Source organism: Crocodylus porosus, unplaced genomic scaffold (genome assembly GCF_001723895.1).
Source record: "Crocodylus porosus isolate Cpor-Errol unplaced genomic scaffold, CroPor_comp1, whole genome shotgun sequence".
NCBI classification, from domain to species: Eukaryota; Metazoa; Chordata; order Crocodylia; family Crocodylidae; genus Crocodylus; species Crocodylus porosus.
In genome coordinates this window covers 15,194,666-15,216,554 of record NW_017728921.1, presented here as the reverse complement: position 1 = coordinate 15,216,554, position 21,889 = coordinate 15,194,666, and the positions used below count along the sequence as shown (strand labels likewise).

The window sequence follows — 21,889 nt, the reverse complement described above, 5'->3', positions numbered from 1 at the left end:
ATCTGGAGCTCATCTGAGTCATTAATGCTACAGGCCTACAAGAAGGACCATCTGCAGAACAAACTTGCACACGCCCAAGTACCCTCCTACCGTGAGAGAGGGGGAAATATTGCTGCTAAGCCAGTACACATTTCAAACAAACCTGCTCAGGTGAAGCTTCCTCTCCTCAGAAAAGAACAGTCTTGATTTCAACTTGGGGACATAGGAAAGGTCATGGAATTCATCTCAAACTCTGTACCAAAAAAAAAAAAAAAAAAAAAAAGGCATTACTTCAGTTCTCCTCTCACCCACCTAGCAGCCCCAAGAGCAGTGACTGCCTATAGACACAGAATAATCAGGAGAGACATTGAAATATGAATATGGGAAACAAAACCTTGTTAGTGCAGGTTTAGAGACAAGGGCTCTTGCAGATCAAAAGTTACACTGGCAAAGCTTCCGAGTCAAGCAGAGTTTTGAGGGCTCCTAGAGCCAAAGGACTGTAAAAGGTATATTCTGCAATATGCCCCATAGTTACAGGATTTCTCAAGTCTGAAGAACGTGATGGAGAATATTTAAAATGTCACTAAAACCTGATGTTTATTTAAAAGAAAAAGTTTTCACTTCAAATAAAGCTTTGTTTTGAAATGTATGAAGCCAACTGTTAGTGTATGGAGCAGGAGGTCCTGGTTGTTAGCCAGCAAAAGCCAATGAATTATGTTTAGTGAGAAGTTTATTAGTTCAGTAAACACCATTCCAGATCCCTTCGCCCCTGAACTGCAGAAGCCAAACCAAGAGATACTCAATGGCACCCAAAATGGCAGCAAGTTAGATTTCAGAGAGTTTTGAAGAAATCACTGTTGCATTGTTTCACACAGCAAGTCTTGAAAGCTGCCAAGGCAGCACAAAGGGTAGGTAACTCTTTCATAGGAGTTACCATTTTATGAAGCAGGGATGGCTGCTTCCATTTAGTAGGCAAACAGTTTAAGAGCCTGGGGACTCTTGGCAAGGCAGGACACCAAAGGACAACTTATACACTAGCAAGGCTTGTGAAGGAGAGGGATAGGATAAAAGCCTTCTCCAGGTTCTCTGTGCTTCTTGCATCTGACTAACATCAACTTCCTTTCAGTCCTAACAGAGCACATGGCAAGGGTACGAGATTGAGCTTTGACAGTTTGTGACATTGCATCTTTGTTTAACTCAATCTGAGGCTGGTACAGCTTAAAAAGAGTCCAAGCGGAGAGGTACAGACAACCAGGGACAGAAATGGGATTGCTGATGACAAGTACCTCCTATAGGCAGTGATACTAATATTTACTTAGCTGTACACCTGCCCACTGCAGGAAGCATCAAGTATACAAGTGCCTTCAGACCACTATGACTCAAAACAGCTGTACAAGAGATGTTTGCAAAAGTGACTTCTACCTACAGAGCCAAGAATCAGCCATCCAGGACATAAATATAACAGGATTAGCCCAGCTCCAAGCACTATTGCAGACTGCACTAGATCTGACAGAAGGGAAACGGATACCTGGCCAGTGAAATACTTGCTTTTGCTACTTTTATATCTCAATAACTAGAGCAGTGGGAGACGACCTCTTTGCCAGGTGTGCCAGATTTGCCCCGCACCCTCTCCGTGTGTCACTTCAATTGCCTTCCACTGCCCAATCTGGGGCTCTGCTTCCTGCCCTGTGCTTTCTGCTCCCTGCCCTATCTACCACGTCTCATTCCTGCTTCTTCATGCATTCAGGGATAGCAATGATGTCATTCATCTTTGAACCAGACCAGATGGAGGTTTGTTCAACATCGCAAGGTTTAGAGCAAAAACCAAGGTGAAAAAGCTGTTTCTGAGAGATTTCCTGTTTGCGGATGATGCAGCCTTGGTTGTTCACAGTCAACCTTCCCTGAGTTTCGGGTTGACAATTAGTCTCAAGAAGACTGTGATCAAATTGTGTACCAAGGGGTGGAAGAACCAATGCCTGGCATCACTCTGGAAGGTAAATCCCTTGACATTGTCAAGGACTTTTGCTACGTGGGTTGTATGATCAGCAGGAGTCTTGACCTTTGGACTGAACTGACTAACAGAATCGGAAAAAGCATCTAAGAATTTCAAGCTATTTCAGAAACATGCACAGAATAACAGCAAACTATCAGATAAGGTGAAAATGCAAATCTACAAAAAGTTGAGTGCTGTCATCCCTACTTTATGGTTCAGAAACATGCGTCTAGCATATGTAGTCCATCAGGAGACCAAACAGCTTCCACATGAGATGTCTGTGCAAGATCCTGAAAATAATATGGGAAGACAAAATGTCAAACAGAGATAATTAACTAAAAAGAGGGGCATAAAAAGGAGTCTGGACTACTACTGTCATGAATGAATAGGGCAATAGAGTCTCAAATACCTTCTGATAAAAACTGGACTTAATGGAAGGAGGCAAAAATCCAGGCAGGGAAGCAACCTATATAAAGCTTTACAAGAGCCGGGCTTTCGACCTTGCTAATCCCCCTTCCCATCTCAGGGCTTCCTGAGTAGCACTTTATTTGGTGGCATCATTGGTGTTAGCAGCATTGGGGCCATAGGTGACTGGTAGGGGAGCACAGGGAGGCATGTCCCCACCCTTCCCGACAGGGCCGTCCCTACCACCAGCAGCTTCTGCGAGTGCTCACCAGCTCTGCCCCCACTGCCAATGCTGCTGGTGGCTTCTGCGGGTGCCCCCCAGACTCAGGAAGCACCAGTCACCCATGACCGGGGCAGGTCTTTGTCCACCTCTTCCTGGATCAACCTAGGTTCCCAACACTACAGCTGCTCTGCTCTTTACACTTTCTTCCATGAAAGAGGTCAGGAAAGAGCAAAGTTGTCAAATGCTATACTAAACATACAATGTACTGACATGCTCCATATATATGCATCTGGGATTGTTTTTCAATTGTTGTTGTAGAGAAAACATGAGAATCATTTACACGTTAGCTGACAGTTTGAAAAGTCCACGGATTTTGCAATGAGATTTATGAGGTTGCTCAAGTGATCAAGCCTTGGCCCATTAACTGCTTGCAACTTAGAGCCTTGCTGCAGAAAGTGAGGGGATGAACACACAGGACACTTCTCCTCAAGTCCCAGAATAGCCATTTCAAGTTTAGATCTATCATCATAATCTCCCCCAATATAATGAGTCCCTGGGGAAATGCTGCCAACCGGTAGAGTATGGTATGTGCAGAGGTCATACAGAAAAGTACCAGGAGTTCTCCATGTCACAATCAGCTACTTTTTATTGCCTCTCTCAATCAGAATCTCTGTATAGACAAATAAAGTTTATCAGTATCCCAAGAGAGGCCACTACTTACAAGTCTTTTTTCAAGTGGAATCATCCAGGAAAATAGGAAGGCCAACACCAGTATAGACAATTGTTTCTCTAAGGCGCTTGTCTACTCAGGGAAATCAAGAGTCAGTCATAATCACAGTCCGGACTGACTCCACCATGTGGGTACTACTGTAGAGTAGAGAACAAGGAACTTTATTCTGAAACAATTTTTTTCTTTTTTTGCAAGACTAATAACTCCACTCAGAAAGCAAAAGAGTTATTCTGGAGTGGAGCGTCTGCATGGGGGAGTTAGAACAGACAGGCTCAATTACAGCACAAAGCCCTAGTGGGATATTTACTCCAGAACCACAGTGCTGGCCTATTTTCTCCGTGTAGACAAGGTCCTACCGACTGAATGGTAAACGTGCTAGTAAGAACTGAGACAAAGGAGACAGGTGAGTGGATACATGCCAGCAAAATGGGCACTGGCCTGGATATCCCTATGCAATTCAGGATCAGTCCCCTCACCTTCCTGTGCCTCCCCTCCTTTGCCTGGTTATACACAAAGCTCTTCAGGGCAGGGTTATCAATTGCTGTACATTTGTACAGTACTTAGGAAAATTATTAATGTTATTTCAGTGTCTGCAAAATATGGTGAACTTATCTAACTTAGGGTCCAATCAGATCAATTATACCAATTTAAAATACAAGGTGGGAGGGACTCTCCATGCATGAGCTGTTCTACAGTTACCATTTCATGCATCTACTCCTACCCCAGAGCAAACAAACTCAACTCCGTAAGTATGCCTTGTTTCACTCAGAGCTAAGCCTCCCTGGTACAGCTTTCACTTACTACAAGATAGGAGCAGACACATGAAACAGTTACTGAGGAACAACTGATATGTAGAAAGTGTCCCCCTCCTAGCCCTTCAAACGCAGTATAAATTTGCTCATCTGTCCATACACTTACTCACATACAGGTGGATACTGAAAACTAATAGCAACTCTCTTCTCTAAATAAATCTCAGCTTTGCAGCACCTTCCCTAGTGTCATCACAATCACAATACCAGGCCCTGTGTTTAATAAGGAAGAGCCTCCAATGTGGCACAGATCCCTAATACTCAACCAAACTCACCAAGGGCATGCCAAGGCCATGTCATCAGAACCATAATGAAGTAGCATCAAGAGCAGGCACAGTTCAAACATTTTCTCCCCAGCAATGGTGAAAGACAAGACACCCTTCCCTCTAAATTAACCCTGTCCCTTCCAAGGAATGCCTGGAATTTCTACTATTTCCCTACAGAGAATGAAAAGCAGAGGCTTGGCATGGGGCAAGGCAGATAAGAGAGCCTGCCTTCTCTTCTGGTTTTGTTAAATCCACCTGGATATTCAGGGCATGTGATGGCAAGATAGAGATATGGCTGTTAAGAGACTCAGACTGCAAAATAGCTGGTATGATGTCCAAGCAAACAGAAACTCCAGTTTACAACATGACCATAGTATATAAAACAACACCATAAAAATACAAGCCAATCCAACTGCTGCAGCTTTCCTTCACAAAGCAATGGTAAAGTTCCTTATTCCCCTGAAAGTGTGCTTGTAAGATTTACTAGGATGTGGTACCAAAATCTTCATCACTTGTACCAAAACACAGCTGGCCAGTAGCTCTTAATCTTGAGACTCTAAGGTAGATCCTTAATGGCTAAAAGCATACATTGCAACAATACATGCACAAAATTTCCTGCGGGAATGCAAGCCCCCAGCCAGTTAAAAAGTGGACATAGCAATTTACTTGTAATCCTCTCCCAAACCTGATGACATTTGTTTCTGGGTGAAAAAAGTCAAGGTTGCAGAGTTGGGGTTTAAAATCACTAAAGCCTTGCCTATTTTGGAGATTAGCTCTTCACTTGTTCATCAGCACCTCCTTGTTAGCAGGGATGCCAAGCCAAAAGCATACATTTCTGAGCCCTAGCAATTTGCCATAGGGTCATAACGTCCAATCAAAAGTTTAACCCAAATCTAAGAAAACAGCAAAATAAACCTAGTCACTGTATTAAGCTACAAAGAGTAAAACTAAAAGTTCCAACTTTCTATTTCTTGGCAATATTTCTGTAATTGTATAATATTCTGAATATAATCTGCTTTGGGGGACAGAGTATAAGAAAAACTGGATACTTGCAGAGAGAGGCTGCGCAATTCCATATTTCCCTTTAGTGAATTTTGAATTTTCGTCCCTCTGTTCATCAGCCAGAAAGAATGAAAATATCCACCTACGTTAACTCAAAGGGAACCCTGTCCCGCCCCCTTTGCCCCAGACATGACCACAACTGACATTCCCAATAGTCACCGGTTTAATGGCCCACGGGTCTGTGGTTATACCCTCAACTAGGATTTCATCTTGCAAGTTCCAGCGCGCCGCATTTATGCCAGCTCATACATCAAATCTAATACTCAAATGGTAAAAGGAGATGCTCAACATTTAGATTGCCATTGAAGGGAGGGTGAATATATTACACTGCTTGGGTGTCTGCGTGTGTGTATTTGTACACAAGCGGGAAGTTGGAACCATCATTCAAGAAAAACAGTTGGCCTTTGAGAGAGGGGGAAAAAAAAGTTGTAAAAAGAATCGATTCCATTAAATAGCTCTATAAATCAAAAAAAAAAAAAAAAAAAAAAATCAATGGAAAACTACATCCAGTAGATGCCAGGTAACTCCCACATGTTGTTGAGTGCAGCTGTCTGTGAAAATGGCCACACCCAAGTCCTCAGTCACTGTTGTTTCCCAACCCATGAAGTGATCACAAGTGTGATACTCATGCGTGCCCCCCCCACCTCTGCACATGCAGTCCGTCTGATTTAAAAGCTGAGCACAGAAGTTCATTGGGAAAGCAATGGTCCAAAACAGGCTTTACTGAAAACGCCCATAAAAAGACTGTTTCATTAAAACAACCCCCAAAGACCACAGGAGGACAACTTGACCAGAACTGCCTCCACCCCACCCAGACACACATAGCCAAGCCACTTACAACAGTCTTTTACTCGGCAGTGATCAAAACATCCACAGCTCATTTTATCCGCGCACTTGGATGTCAAGGGGTTTGAAAGGAGCCTCGGACACAAGGCCATCAATTTCTCTAAAGTGCTGCCCAGCCAACTGCATTAGTTAGCCGCTTTTCCCCCTCCCACTGTAAGGAGTAGCTGTCCTCATCACTACGTAAAGACGGAGGTGTCGCACTACCACCACTGTCTGGTTTCGGTTGTACTATACAAACGGTTAAAACAACGTGATTTTTATTTTACTGAAACTCAAGCTCTCCATGCTCATCCTAACAGGGACAAGAGTTCCCATATGATGCATCAGCCTTCACTTTTACTTCTCCAGCAACTGTAGCTTGCTACCATTTTATTTAACTTTTTGACTCATTTGGACGCAGTTTTGTTTTTATAAAACAGAAATGCCCCTTTTCTCTCTTTCTGGGAGAGAGCAGAAACCTTTGAGGCCTTTCATTTTGTGATGGCAAAACAGACAGGTACAGAAGGATTCTCATTTTCTTTAAACTTGCAAGAGATCTGCACACTGCACATCGTCTTGCATTTTGTGGGTGCATATGTACGCTGCTTGTCCATATGTCTGTCTGCATGCAAAATTTAAGCATGTCAAATGTGAAATTTCTGCAGAGATTCAGAAACGCTAAGCTGCTTAGCAGAACATTTATATTTTATGATTAGGCACATACACATATTCACTTTCAGTTATCCATATAGGGAGGCTGGCATCTTGTTTTATATAAAGCACAAAATCATGGTAAGACCACAATACTTCCCAGCATGAGGAAGGAAATTAATTTAATAATCTGATCTAGGGTGAATGCTGCTGAGATTCAGCACTAATGATGCAAGATACTGAGCGCACTCAACACACTCAACTGGGTGGCATGAGGTCACTTGGAAAAAAGGAGTCAAAAATGACACCAAAGCTTTTCCTTAAAAAAAAAGGTAAGACATGCCTGTTCACAGAACTGGGCTACAAAGAGAAAAACTAAGAAAACCCCAAATATTTCTACTTCTTTGTAAAGTTCCCATCATTTTTTAATGGGATCTGAGGGGTTTCAGCATATTAGACAACAACCAGCCTTCAGTCATGGTCACAAGCTCTGCCAAGAGATAGGCCTGCTCAGTCTTGGGCAGCATCCAGGAGCTAATTCAGGAGCACAGAGAGGACATCCTGGTGTGCACACTAGATGTTTTTAAGAAAACAAACAAGCATGAATTGTCCAACTGTAGGTTTCTAGCTAACCTCTGGCATCCAGCGAGACAAAGCAGCAACACATATCAGCCCTGTTCCATTCAAAAGACCACTAGGACTCATGTTGGGCAAAAGAGTCATATGATAGACATCAAACATGAGTCAAAGGAAAACAAAGGGACATCTCCCTTGGCAGAATACGTTAAGATTTTCCACAAACTGAAAACAAGTTCTTCACTCTTCCCCTGCCCTCATAGTTTATCCATTGCCGTCAAGTTTCCCCACATACCCAGAAATTAAGAAAAGCAGAAGTAGCAGAGAATGGATGGACGCTCCCTCTCTGGCACTCTGTACTCACTGCTTACGTGCGTCTCGGGGGACATTTTGGGTGTAGTGGATGGGTGGCTGTTTCAGTTATAAGAATCAGCATGAAACCCCACAGAGTTTGAGTGAAAAGCGGGAACAGGCAGCACCTAGGGACAGGCACTTAATAAGGGCTACTATAGAGAGAGGTACTTAGCTGCATTAGTCTGAAGTTGGGCAAAAGGCAGGGTAAAGATGCACGGTGATGGACGACTTATGTAGAAGGCCTGAATAAACAAGCAGACAGGATGTGAAGGCTTTAACAATATGGATTAAAAGAGAAGCCTACACAGAGATCCGAACCATGAATTGAATGTGCTGCTAGAATTGACATGCTGCTGGAGCAAATACTCATATAGCAGTGTTTAACCGAAAAGACAAGTCGATTAAAGACAGCACTTACTTATGAAAATTGGGCTAAAGGAGAGGATTGCAAATAATTTTACTATTGAAATTGCCCTCCCAACCCAAAACAGCAAAATTTAAATCCTATTTTCTGCCACAACAGAGCTTAAAAAATAAAAAAAGTTTAGCTCATTCATAATACCTTATTTCAAAGCAGTTAATATAAAACAGGATTATTGTGCTGGTTCGTTCTTAGAGATACATCACTAAAACTGGATCAACACGGTAGTAGCCTTCATTCTGCCAAATCCTGGAACAAGAGAGGGGGAAATATTTATTTCCCAGCTACAGTCTCTGGAGAACCAGCAAGAGAAAGGCTCAAGGACCACAGTACCCTAAAAAGAACTGATGTCCGTTCCCAAACAGCTTTAAAATATTCTGACATGTTTATATAGTTGAGCTCTACCTCCAAAGCAGAATTAGTTGTGATCATTCACTGAAAGAGCACCAAGTCAAAAACAGCTGCTGTCGTAGGGTCCATTTTACCTGTTTCACCATTGAAAAGTTTCTCTTTTTTGCAGACTGATCTCATTCCATTGACTTTTGCCCATTACAACATTAGGCCCAATGTAAAAACACTTAATAAATACAGTTTTTCAGATGATCATTTTAGTATATCAAATGAAACACATGCATTGAAGCTTAATTGACGTAATTAACAGAGCAGAGGAATTTGGACTAAAGGAAAGAGTCCCTTTCCCTCCGTCTCAAATTAAGGTTTTGCATTCTCATAGCATGTGTCATTGTTAAAGAGGTGTCATCACATCCTTTCATAGACATTGGGGCTGGAAGGGACCTCGGAAAAATCAAGTCCAGCCCCAAAACTAGATCCTTACAGAAACTAGATCTGAAAGTCTGCTACACAAAACGTGCCACATCATGATCCATCAGAGACAGAGACTTTTGGTAGTTCATTGGCTGATATGATTAAGCCTATGTCTGAATTTTCCCCTTACAAAAGAGAGAGAGATCACGAATGTTTAAGACTCCAAAAAAAAGAGAGAGACACCTTGGAGATCACTAGGGACTTCACCCAAACATTTCAATAATGGACAACAGTAGAAAACTCCTTCGTGTGTGTCCAGCTAATAGTGCGGTGACTTATTTCTGTCTCTCAAGCCTCCAAGCTGCATCCTGCAAGACTAAGTAAATAAAGAAGAGCAAGTGCATTCCCTTACGTGCTTCCCAAGCTACACTCACAATTTTAAACCGAAGCGTCTCAATCAGCCTTGCCACCATCCACCACTTCCTCCGCAGCACTAGAAGAAGTTCTAACGCCAAAACGGAAAACTCTCCATGGGCAGCTGTCCCTTTCCTGCAAGGACTACTCAGCAGCCCCCACTTCCTGTGGCTGCTGCATCACAGGAGACAGAAGAGCCGCTCTGGCTCCGTTCCCCAATGTCAAATGCCACTGCCTGCATCGGGGTGTGGAAGCCAGAGAGACCACCTGGCTCTCCCTGAGCCTAGCAGCAAGCCTAGCAAACGGTAACACCCCTCCCCTACCCAGAGAGGCAATCAGAGAAGCTAAGAGCCAACACTGCCTTGGGGCTCCGTGGCATAGCCTCATGGATGTATGAATCGGCTCCAGCTACAGTCCATCTCTTATCTCCAGCACTAGGAGCTAAGCCAGCTCCACGCCTGCCAAAGGGCCTTCGCATTTCCAGGGAATCCCCAAATACAGCAGAGAAAATGAGTCCCAAAGTATTGATTGTGGCCCCTTGACCCTTCCAAAATATACTGACTCAGACCCAAAAGACTGGAAAGCAATGAGTGAGGGTTAGTTCGAATGGTAGGGTGTCCTGAAGAACAAAAGCACTTTTCCCTACTTTTTTTTTAACTCCAGCTGGCTTTTTCCCTTGGTAGCTTACCAAAAGGCCCATCTGTGTATCTTAAGTACTTTTTCCACTGTAGACCTCATTTCTGCAGCTGGATTAAGAATCCAAGCGAATAGCTGGACTTGCAGCAAGTCCGTGTGGGGATGAGGCCTTTGCTGAGAAGTAACTTCAAAAGAAACCCATCAGCGGTTCTGCGTTAACCCAGAGCTACAAATCAGGCCGGTTTGTGCAAATGCTTATTCCAGCAGCCGCAGAATCCAAGAGAAGTGCCTAAGCAAGCATCTGCAGAACCTGACCCGTGATCAGTCATCAACACAGCGCCCATGTGTGCCTTTGAACTGAAAGCCCTGTCACCGGGCACTTGGTCTAGGAGCCTTGTGAAGTGTCCTACCCCCCTCTGTGGCAGCAAGTCCAACTTTTTGGGGCAGAGTTCAGCACCACCCTCAGTCTCGTATCTATCAGAAGCTCCTTCCTCCTGAATATTTGGTTCTAGCCAACAAGGAGCTTGTGCTATTTTTAATTAATTGCTTGCTTTTCCTGCCAAAGCTGTGTGTTCATATTACCTTTCCACTTTGAAATTCAAGCACTCTCTCAAAAAGCCTGAGAGTTGCTAGATTACAGAAATACTTCCACTGCACATCACACCATCTTCCCTTCACACCCTGGCATCTCCTCCAGTCTGAAGATTTAAAAAAAAAAAAAAGTAGAAAACAGAAACAATTATTTTTTCTAGCATACATGTGTCCAATTAGTTCCCAAATGCGTATCAAGTGAGTTTAGGCAAGACACGGGGATTTACTTGCTCAGTTCCAATGGAAGAGCTCCTACCCAACACCCTAACTCCCCTCCCCCTCCTTGAGAGGCAGAGCTCAGGGTGGGGGTGGGATAGCTGCCTGGCACAGCATGTAGTAGTTCCTATGGAAAAAAAAAATCCTGCAACTTCCCTTGAAATGCTGTGCACCACATGCCACAAAGGACAGCTGCTACCTTCTCACTTACACAAAACGTGACCTCAGCCAATCAATCTTCAGACCTAGTGCTGCAAGATACCTTCCCACTCACTGCTTGTACTAGGCAGAGCCATTGGAAGCAAGCAGTTTCCTCTGCACCAGGATGTGCATTGTTGATCCAGGAGGGTTTGGGGGTTTTTTTAAAGGAGGGTTGAGAGAAGGTGCAGATCAAGTACCTTCAGACAGAAACAAGCACGGCGCAGGTCTCCATATTACCAGTGCGGAGGCCGGCACAAGTCAGCAAATATTTTAATAATACCAAAGCGCACACATCAATAAACCTGCCTGGACTTCATCTGGACTCCTCTCCTCTCCTCTCCGTCTTGACTTACCAGTTCAACAGAGGTTAGAGCGTGAAACAAACTCAAGCCTCTGGCTCATACGACTGGATGCACTGGCCATATTAAGTAGGCAGCCCCTTGTAGAGAAGGCTTCTGCCAGGGCGCAGCTGGTTGCACACAGGCCAAACCCACATGTTTCAGACACCGGATCCCATTTCATCGGAGCCCTTCAGAATCCGGGAGATCGGCTAAGCATCCTAAATTAGTTTGCCTCTGCTGTGGTAGGAAGTATATTCGTCTGGTTAAGGGCCTGGGCTCTATTCTTGGCTCCACCACCGAGTGGCTGTGACCTTGAGAAAGATACATAACCTCTCTGTGCCTAAGTTTCCTCATCTGTGGAATGGGAATGACATTTTGACGGGTGCCTGCGCGGCTTGTTTTACTGTATGCAAGGTACTTTAAGATCCTAGGAAGGAACTGCTGCACTGGGCTAAGTATTCAGCTACATGACCATTTTGCTGTGAATCTACTGCTTATTTTTGTTTGCACATACCTCAGAAGCAGCTTTCTATTTAATAGATAACTATAAGTAAGGTCTAATGTCTTTCTTAACATTCAGCCCTCACAACTAATTGAACTATTAGTAGGGAAGTCAGGTAGTTGGCATCTGCAGATGTATTATACAACAGGAACAACTACTACTACTCTCCTTTCCTAAATTTTACAGAAAATAAAGACCTTATGTCATTCAGCCATCTTCAAAACAAATCACATCCGTCACACAGAGAGGCTAAGAAAGTTTCCCAAAAAATCACACATCAGTGGCCAATGAATTCTTCAACCCTGGTCCAGCGGGGGTCAGACCTTTTCACCACGTGAACCACAGGCCAAGAGGCTGCCTCGTAGCCCTCTCTCTCTCATGGGGATGGCTGCCTGGGCCTCCAATGAGCAGCTGAGTAACATCACCACAGCAGTGACTTATGCTGGTAACCGGAAAATAAGAGAATCGGCTCCGTGCAACCAGCCAGCTGTCTAGTAACCACCACCAAGTGGTGCACAGACCAGAGGAGCTGCAGTGCAAGCCCAAACTCCTTCCCTTGTAAGGAACCCCACCCCTGTCAGAGGCCAGCCCTTCCGAACACCTCTGCAATTTGGATGGATGCGCAACGCGGTGCACGTTAAAGTGCTCTCCTTGGAGTTCACTTACGAACGCTGCCAACCTGTAAACAGTACAGTCAGCTTAGCTGCCAATACAGTTTTGACCTAGAGCAAACGGAAGTGCTTTTCCAAGAATTTCCGAGACTGTTGAGTCACAGCGTAACGCTGGCACCGCACCACATAACCCAAGAGGAAAAACAAAACAAGACAAGAAACCACTCCCAGCAGATGAAACAGGGACAGGTGGTTGCTTTCAAATGATTTGGAGGCATTTCCAGGAAGAAGTGGGTGGGCCAAGATAGTGTTTCCAACAAACATCTATTTGCTGCAAGGGAACCTCTTTAATATCTCTTTTATTACAACACAGCCGAGTAGATGTTATACCCTGGACAGTACATTTTCATGATGATTTTGCAACTGTTTTAAAATAAGCCTAAATATCTGGAGTTTTGGAGATGATGCCCTGCCTTCCATGACAGGTCTGGCATGACATCATAGTCTCAGGCCTTCCAGATACCCCAACATACCCCAATGTTTTATTAAGATAATTCATTATTTGTATGACGGAAGCAGTGAGACTCCCCAGGTAAGGTCAGAGTCCTGTTGTGCAGAAAGAGGGAAAGATGAAACCTTATGACAAAGAAACAAAAACAGGACATCTCACCTGCATTTTAAAGATAGAGAATTGGGACACAGGAAGATGACCTGCCTTTGGTCACCGAGGAAATTGTTAGAAACTGAACCCACCAGGCCATGCCAAGGAACTGGACACAGAAATCACCAGCACTTATACACAGGCACACCTTAAACTCACCTAGGAAGGGCACACAATCAATATCATGGGAGGTATTTAAGAACAGGTATTTAAGAACAGGTTAGACAAATGTCTGATAGAAGTAGTTTAGGTCTAGCTGATCCTGCCTTGGGGCGAGGGGATGGACTAGATGACCTCTCAGTGTCCACTCCAGTCCTATTTTCCCTGACTGAATAGACCCCAGCAGGATGAGTTTCACCCGTCCTCCCCCCAAAAAAACCCATTATTACACCAACTCATCAGTTTTTAATGAGAATCTGCATCTCTAAAAGTGTAGACACCTGGATGAATTTCAGTTGACAAGCAAAATGACGTTCTAACTAGTCCTAGCAGATACCAGCTTATAGACATCACAAAGTTACAACACAAATGGCAGTCTCACAAGTCATCTGTCATCAGCTTACACTTCCAAGCAAGGACTGAACTACACTGGCACAGCTCTGTGGATGCATGTGTGTGTGTGTGTGCGTACACACACACACACACACACACACACACACACACACGTAAATGTATGGATTCACTGCAGTGTACAAACATTGGTAGATATAATCCCTGCCCCAAAGGACTTCCATATTTTTCTGTGAAAACTAGGTTGCCTCAGGTCAGAAATAGCAGGCTATCAAGAGCTTTCAATCTGTTCTGAAAATGGACAAAGGGAGTCTTTCAGAGACTCATGATGCTCGATTTTAAAAGTTCTATATAAACACCAGTTAGCCTCTTTTCAAGGTGGATAAAAATTAACAATTACATTAACAATTTTATTAAAAGCATTTATATTAAAAATTCATATTCAAAACAGAGCATGCTTGCTACCAGTTTTAAAGAAAGTCAAATCTGATCTGAGGAAAGTCACTGACTAAGCACCTGCAACCAGTTGGCTGAAGTCTGTTGAGGTGATAAACTAAGCTTTGACAGCAGCAGCCTCTTCCACAGGTACCAAGAGATTACTTTCTACTTTTCAGTTTATTCAGTTGACTTCAGTGCAGTAATTAGTTGATGCAGAGTTAAGAAACTGATTGGGAGGTGAAAAAGCAGAAAAGCTTGTGCAACTTTTTCAATCTCCAAATAAAAACTAGGTGTTAGAAGCAGAGATCTATTCATTAAAGTCAGTCAGTTCAATTGACTAAAAACAGATCATGTTCCTTTTGTATAAATGCAAAACCATGTTATGAAAAAATAAATAAATAAATCAACCAGCACATTTAGTGTAGTTTTAACTAATGATTTCAAAATGTGAGTGTTCCACAATTAATTGAGTTCATATTTTCATTCAAAAGCAGCTTATTACACGTCGCATATAAAAAATGAATTCAGTAAATAAATGACACTCACCACTTGCTATCACAATAAACATATTTTAAGCTATAAAAAAAAACTGCTGAAATTAGTATGTGGTGCATCCCCAAGGTTAGCAAAAAAAATAACTAAGTGTACAGGCTATATTTAGTTGGAAAAAAAAAATAAACAAATCAACACTTCTTAATCATTACAGCCCAGTGGGAATCAACCTCTCTTTAGGAAAATACCTAATACAAATGCAAAGCAAGATTTAAATCATGGTTTCCTTCCTACTGATTTAAATCACAATTAAAATCAGCTATTTAAACCACTAACTAAAATCCATTCATTCTGCTCTTTACCATACAAAAGGAGAAATTTCAAACTGAACTCAGAGACAACCCAGTAGCAACCTGACAGTGCACAGAAAGCCAAAACATTACATTAGTTCTGTATATCAGTGGCTTTTATTCCAGGATACATAATGCCGGTTTCAGGAACACCCAATACTCTTTTTTAAGAACAGGGTACAAGTCTTCATTTCATAGCCAAAAATCTTCTGCATACAGGGGCATCTTAAGACAACTCATGGATTAACCAGGTTTCTAAGGAAAGCATCGAGAGGCACAGTACAGTAGTCTCTATGATAGCAGATTTAAATGAGTCAGAACATCACATACCTCTTTTAAAACCTGGAACTTGCACATGCTGGTTTAGTCTTAAGAAAAGTTTACCACTTAAGACTGCAAGGGAAGAGAAGGGACGGTCAGTATTTGTTACTAAAAGCTACCCGTCTCCCTCTACCAAAGAGACTGAAAGACAACGCTCTCAAACTGGATGATACAGAGTGCAGTGTTTTCTACCTCTTTCATCCCAAGCACAACCTGTTTCTAAAACTTTACAAAGGAGAAAAGAAAGAGTTCATCTTACTTTTGGGTCTATTATATTAGAGCAGGGGTTCGTTACATGTACCCCCACGGGTACTTGAGAAGGCCCTAGGGGGTACATGCGGGTAGGTGGGGATAGAGCTAGACCATGCACCATCCCGTGCTGCCACACAGGCGCCACCCGCCTCGTCAGGCACAGGGGAAGCTCGCACGCAGCGGCTGCTGCCGCTCTGCATTCAGCCACGCACCACCCCCCCGCAAAAGGGTTGAAAACCCCTGTATTAGAGAAACAGCTCACAGGTGACTGCAGTTGTTCAGCAACGGACTCCCTACACTTCTATAGACTATCTGCAGTGCTGGCTGAACAGCCAAAGAGGAGGAGAAAGAACAACTTCAGGACCTTTGCCATGTAGGCCACTGGCCCCGGTGGAAAATTCTCTTCATCACAGTTTTTATAACAGCACTAAACAGTTTTGTTCCATCTACATTAACAGCAGACCCACCTTCGGCACTAGCTGAATGAAATCCACTGCCAACTGCCTCTTCCCCCAGTAGATCTGTTTCCTACTGCAGACAGAGCTATATGTTGCTGGGTTCCTTTAATATCAGTCTGCATGCAAGGCGCTGTCCTGTCCCTTCAGTTCCTGCAACTCATTCCATCATTCCCGGATACATTCAAATTCCCTGCTTTTCCAATAACTGCAAACAGAGTTCTTGTAATCGCAGATCCCAAGCAAGTAGCCCCCTCTACCCTTCCCCAGTCAAATAATATGGGCTCAATGAAAGCATGAGGGCTGTCATTTCAATAATGCAAAACCCTGTTGCTTCCACTCCAAAACAGCTGACTTGAAGTGCATGCTAGGCTGTGCTTATTAACAAAATGAGAAATCTGATATATAGAAAGAAAACACTATGTGGAGATTAATCCTGGATTGCAGTTTGTGGCCAACACCGGGCCTTCGTCCAAACACAAATGAAAAGGAAGGAAAATTTTTCCCACCTGTCACTTAAAGCAGGTACAACTACTGTAGTGTAATAGTCCCTTACCTTCAGCTATTGTTACAATCACTTCTATATCGGCTTTAAATTCAGGACTGACCTCATTGTGTTTCTGCCTTGTTTATCTAGAGCCAGCGCTGAAGGATGAGTTTTCTTTCCAGGAACTGCAAATAAAAAGTGTGACTGACTAACAAGTTTGGACAGTCAGCACCCAACACTCATCCAGGAAAGAAGGAAACACATCCTGGGCTTCCAATTGCCGTTCTGATGAAAGTCTGATGGGTCCACTTAGTGGGAAAACGCAACTCTAAAGGAACATTTTGAGATAAATCCTCAACTAGCACAAGTGGCAGTAAAATATTATACGTACCGTTCTGGCAGCTTAAAAATAGCTGCTTTGCCATACTACTTGCAGCACAGGAGACTGAATTCTCTGCTGCAATGCAATATCCCTGTTCTCAGCACTACAGCAATGTAAACTCATTCAAGCTGCTTTACTGGTATAGTCAGTTATTTTCAATCTACAGCCAACCCACTGGGGAAGTCTTTTTTTTTTTTAAAGATATTCTCCTGCCCTCAGTTGGGCCAGGACTCTGTTGTTGTAAGCAATTCCACAGCTGAGCCCTGTTAATTTTTCTCCAAGCCCAGCAGGGTAGGCATGTCCACTGATGCTGAAATGGTCCCCCTTCTCATTGAGCTTTGCCTGTCACAGCACGGCCTACGTAATGGCTGCATGGCAAATGCAATTCTGTTTTCTCCCACTCCGAGACCACATCTGCTGCTGTGCTGAAAACCCAGAGGCTCACTTCATGGCAATGATCACTGCCATTAAACCAGAAGCAGCAGCAGCTTTTGGGAGCAATGAATCCACTAGTTAAGGCACCAAAAGTTTGATTTCTACAGTGCAGTGCATAAAGACACTCTTCCTATCTGACAAGCCATGACACATCCATCAAACTGGATGGGAGAGCAAAACACTGTAATCAATGCAAATAGGCATTCTGATTCCAAAGAAAGCATGCGTCCATTTTTAACCATTATCCTATTTCTCCACATCTATTATCGAGGACCATAGGTTGGAACCAGCACAGTTACACTTTTTTTTTTTCATCTTGGAGAAAATAAAAAAAGAGTAAAATAGGATTTACAGCTGAAGGGGCTTTATTACTACAGGCTTTAAAGATGCTGGAAAGAAGAATTTGTAGCAACATCCCCTGTTCACATTTTGAATGCTCATATTTGCTCACCACTTTTGAACCGCTGCAGCTGTTTTGAGGCTTTTCAGTCCGTTCCCCCTCAAAACCCATCAGCCATTTATTTAAAAAAAACAAAATCCAAAACACACAGAATGTAACGCTGTTCTCATCAAAGCAAACTGAACCATCCACCCTCCAGGACTGAGGCCTCCTAACCCCCTCTCCTTCCTGTCACACACTAGCCTCTGCCAAACAATCCAGTCCTGACACTACCAAGTATCACGTGATGCCAAGTGCTCCAAGCATCTTGCGATACTTATTACTATCTACACATCCATAAGTCATTCTGCCCAGCAACATACGCAAATACTAACATGAACCATTTCATTATGCATTAAAGATGTAAATCTCTCCTGAATCTTGAGTGAAGGGAGCTTATTATTATTATAATAAAGAAAAGAGAAAAAAAAACCAGGCACAGGGATGATTTTGTTTTCTCTCTCCCCCTGCAAATACACAGGGCGAAGGAAGAAAACAATTGCTACAGTCTCCGATTACTCCCTTCTGAACCCCACCACAACACGCAATGCATTTCAGACCCCAGAGCAGCAGGCTTTTCGGTTCAGTTTCTTTACCCACGGTTAGACTGGAAAGTAACAAATGTAAGAGGTCGCTTATTCTTCACGCTGATCCCCCAGAGCTAAAATGACATGCCAGTGGCAGGTGGCAAGTTTGAAGGTTCTTCCCCTCCCCCCCACACACCCTTTTTATTTTAATAAAATATAACAAAGGGCACCCAGATTTGACCTGGTGGGTCAACCATCAAGAGTTAAACTGATTTCAATAATTAGACCTAGAATGTCAGGCACTACTGCAAATAATTGCTCCTAATGCTTTTAGGATTAGATTGCTAATGAAAAGGCACAAAAAGGAGGCCACTTGCAGTTGTGGAAATAAGTCAATTTTCCTTTCATATGTCATTTTCTCCACGCAGAGTTGCTGCGATATGATCCCAAGGAGCCATTTACGGTTCCCTCCCCCGAATTGCTCCCGCATGTGCAAGAGGTCTCCTAAGTCGCACAAAAACCCTGCTCGGCACTGCTGATCTGGGCAGTGCCTTTAACATAATCGGTATTTGTTCAAATTTCAGGATGCTGCCTGGTGACAACAACTGCTGCGAGGAGCAGCGGAGCAGTTTCCCCTTCGTCAGCAGAGCGCAAACAGCGGCCTGGCCATCATGTGGTTTTTTTTTTTTGGACCGAAAGCAGCTGAAAAGTGGGAAACTGGCCTTTTCCGACGAAATCCTGCTCTTCTTCCTGCTTCTCGCACAAAGGGATTGTAGCCACAAAGCAGCATCTCTCCCCCTGCAGCCGGACTCGCGCAGCCCCCCGCTAAAGCGCTGGCTTCGGCAGAGCCGGCCGCCTTCCCCGCCGCGCCCCGCGGGAGCAGGGGGCTCGAGCTGCCCTTCCCGGCCGCCAAGTTTGGAGGAGTTGCGGAGCACAGGGAGGTGCGGGGCCCGGCGGCGGGAGCGCCCAGCTGGCAGCGCCGATAAGGGCCGCGCTCGCCCCCCGGGGGCACGGCGACAATGCGCCGCGCTGCTTTGTAGCCGCGACGAGGGGAAGAAAAGAGATACAGCCCGGCGGGGACACAATGTTGCGCTCCGGGCCCCGCGCCGCGGCGCTCCCGGGGCCGGAACAAAAGCCGGACCCCGCGTCGGGGGGATGGGGCAAAAGTTCAATGCGGGCGCTGGGGGCCGGGGGGAGAGGGCATCCCCGGGCCGGGGGAGGTCCCCGGGGAAGGGATGGATGGATGCAGGGGGGCACGCGTGGGCCAGAGCCCGCCCGCAACACGCCCCCAGCTCCCTCCCCCGGCCCGGCCGGCCGCAGCGCGGGGGGAGAGGAGCCGCCGGGGCCGGCTGTCCCCCCTGGAGGGCTGCTCGCGGCAGCAGCTGCAGCAGTGCCCCCTCCCCCGGCCGCCGAGCCCAGGGGCAGCGCGCACAAAAAAATGGCACGGGGTAGGGAGGGAGAGGGGAAAGTTTGCAGCCGCTTCCCCCCGCAGAGCCCGGGTTCCCGGGCCGGGCCGGCGCAGGCTGGCAGGGGCACAGCCCCGCGGCGGGGCAGGGGCAGGGGCAGGGAGAGCGGCAGCGGCAGGGGCAGGGGCAGGGAGAGCGGCGCCGGGCTGCGCGGAGCGTCCGCGCCCGCGCCCTCCTTACCTCCTTCCTTGCATCTGGAGCAGCGGCTTTTGGGGGGCTTCCCCCTCTCCCTCGCGCGCGCCTCTCGGCTTATACCAGCCTGTTCCTCATCTCACAGCCTTCCTCCCAGCGCCATCTTGCAAGCTTGTGACGTTGGGAGCTGCTCACCCCTGACCCACATTTGAATAGAAGCCAAAATGAAAAAAAAAAAAAAGAAAGAAAAGGAGGGGAGAGAGAGAGAGAGAGAGGAGGAAAGAAGGGGCAGAAGGAGAAGGCAGCCGCCGGGCAAGTGCTGTGCCAGTGTGGAGCACAGCATCAGCTCCTGCCCGCTTGCCAGCTAGTTTAGTAATAAGCAATTTCCTGCTTTTGCAATAAATGTTGCAGCCGCCGAGCCGGGAGAGGGACAGGGAGCTTTGTAATTCCCATTCAAAGACCCAGGCTGCCGCCGCCCGCACCTCGGGGAGCCTGCCCCGGCGCGCGGACGAGCCACATCCTGCTCGGAGGGGAAGGGGGAAAAGGCATTTGTGGAAATGTTTTTATTTCCGCTCCTGGTGAGGTCTCCAGTGTGTCTGGAGCAGCAAACGATAGGGAATAGGACCAGCAAAGGTGCTGGGAGGTGTGAACGAGTTTGTTGCTGATGTCCAACCCAAAAGAAGAAGAAGAAAATACAGTGCAATTGGTAAAGTCAGTTGTTCCTACTTTTCCTTATTTTTAAAGTGCTGCATCCAAAACCAACCAAATAAATAGCCTTTGCTCTCTGGGAAGCAATAGCAACCTAAAGTGTCTCTGTTAGTTTGTCAGATTTTTTTTTTTTTTTAGTTATTAGGAAAGTTACTTGGGTTTTACAGTCCTGCCAGGGCTTCCCTGGGTACTTAACTTAAAGCTCAGGAGGAATCCACAACCTGGGACTTCCCCCTGCTGCAATACCTGTTTGTGGATTGGGGCCTTCTTTTGCAAAAGTTCAAGTGAAATGACCCAGAGTCTCAATTTTTTCCCCACTCTTGAGCGTCCCCAGGTAAAAGCACTCGCCCAGGCTCGCGGCGTTGCCCTGGAATCCGAACAGCCTCACACAGCACTTCACCTTTTCCAAGCGCCCTGCAAACGTTAGCTAATTGATCTCTGATACTGAAGCAAACTATAGGAACGCATTTTATTGGGAGCACACAGTAACATTTCCTCTGCTCACCCATGTAGAAATAATTAAAATGTTCGCAAGTGTGAGATCATGTTTTGCTTTTCCTTTATATGATCCGTATTAGTAAAAGAGGATATTACTGTGCCAAGGATAGAAGAGCAGACAGTTTGGTGGAGGTTGGCCTCCAAGGGTCAGAGCCTTTACGATCACCTGTGTTCCCATTCAAACTGGGTAGGGTGCTTACATTACTGGGGTGGGTCCTGCCATATTTTAGGTCTCTAAGAATTTGCTGGTGGCTCAAACGCGGCAGGTATTTCAGGAGATGCCTATGCTGACCCACATAGTTAACTTGCTGGTTACTCACCTCCAGCTCCAGAGGTGCTTTTCAACCTGTGGTCCATGGACCCCTGGGGGTCCACAAACAATATCTAAGGGAACCGCAAATAATAACCATGATCAATCAAAAGCATGTGAATGCCCACACTTACAATTCAGAAGAGTCTGCATCTCCATTCAAAATTTTTCAGTGGCCTGCAAATGAAAAAAGTTTGAAAAACACTGTGCTAAAGAGAAGGATCTCTAAATTCAGCCGTGGGGGTTTCAACAGTAAATAAAAGAGACAGAGCACAACAGAGCATGAGAAGGGTCTAGTATGTTCACCATATGCTTGATAAAGGGTAAAACTTCAATGCTAGTAAAAACAGCAAAAATGACAGAGTCCAAGACACAACAAATTAGGTGTGGATCAATTCAAGACACCTTCCTCAGTACTGCTCACAAGGGAAGGTGATTTAAAATTGGTGGAGAAG

At 45.0% G+C, this 21,889-nt stretch overlaps 1 protein-coding gene across 10 annotated transcripts in view; it reads right to left on the bottom strand.

Annotated features, from left to right (window-relative positions):
• The window catches only part of HIC2 (HIC ZBTB transcriptional repressor 2), a 105,227-nt gene extending 84,813 nt beyond the window's left edge, over positions 1 to 20,414 (bottom strand). For 4 of the 10 annotated variants that reach the window (XM_019539073.1, XM_019539074.1, XM_019539075.1 and 1 more), the window contains exons 1-2: positions 19,967 to 20,408; positions 143 to 232 (exon numbers count right to left, since the gene is read on the bottom strand). The gene's annotated coding sequence lies outside the window, so the exon portion shown is untranslated. Of the gene's footprint in view, positions 1 to 142; positions 233 to 19,966 lie in introns of all 10 variants that reach the window. The other 6 variants (XR_002101908.1, XR_002101909.1, XR_002101910.1 and 3 more) reach the window with 3 other exon arrangements.
• Between the last annotated feature and the right edge of the window lie 1,475 nt (positions 20,415 to 21,889).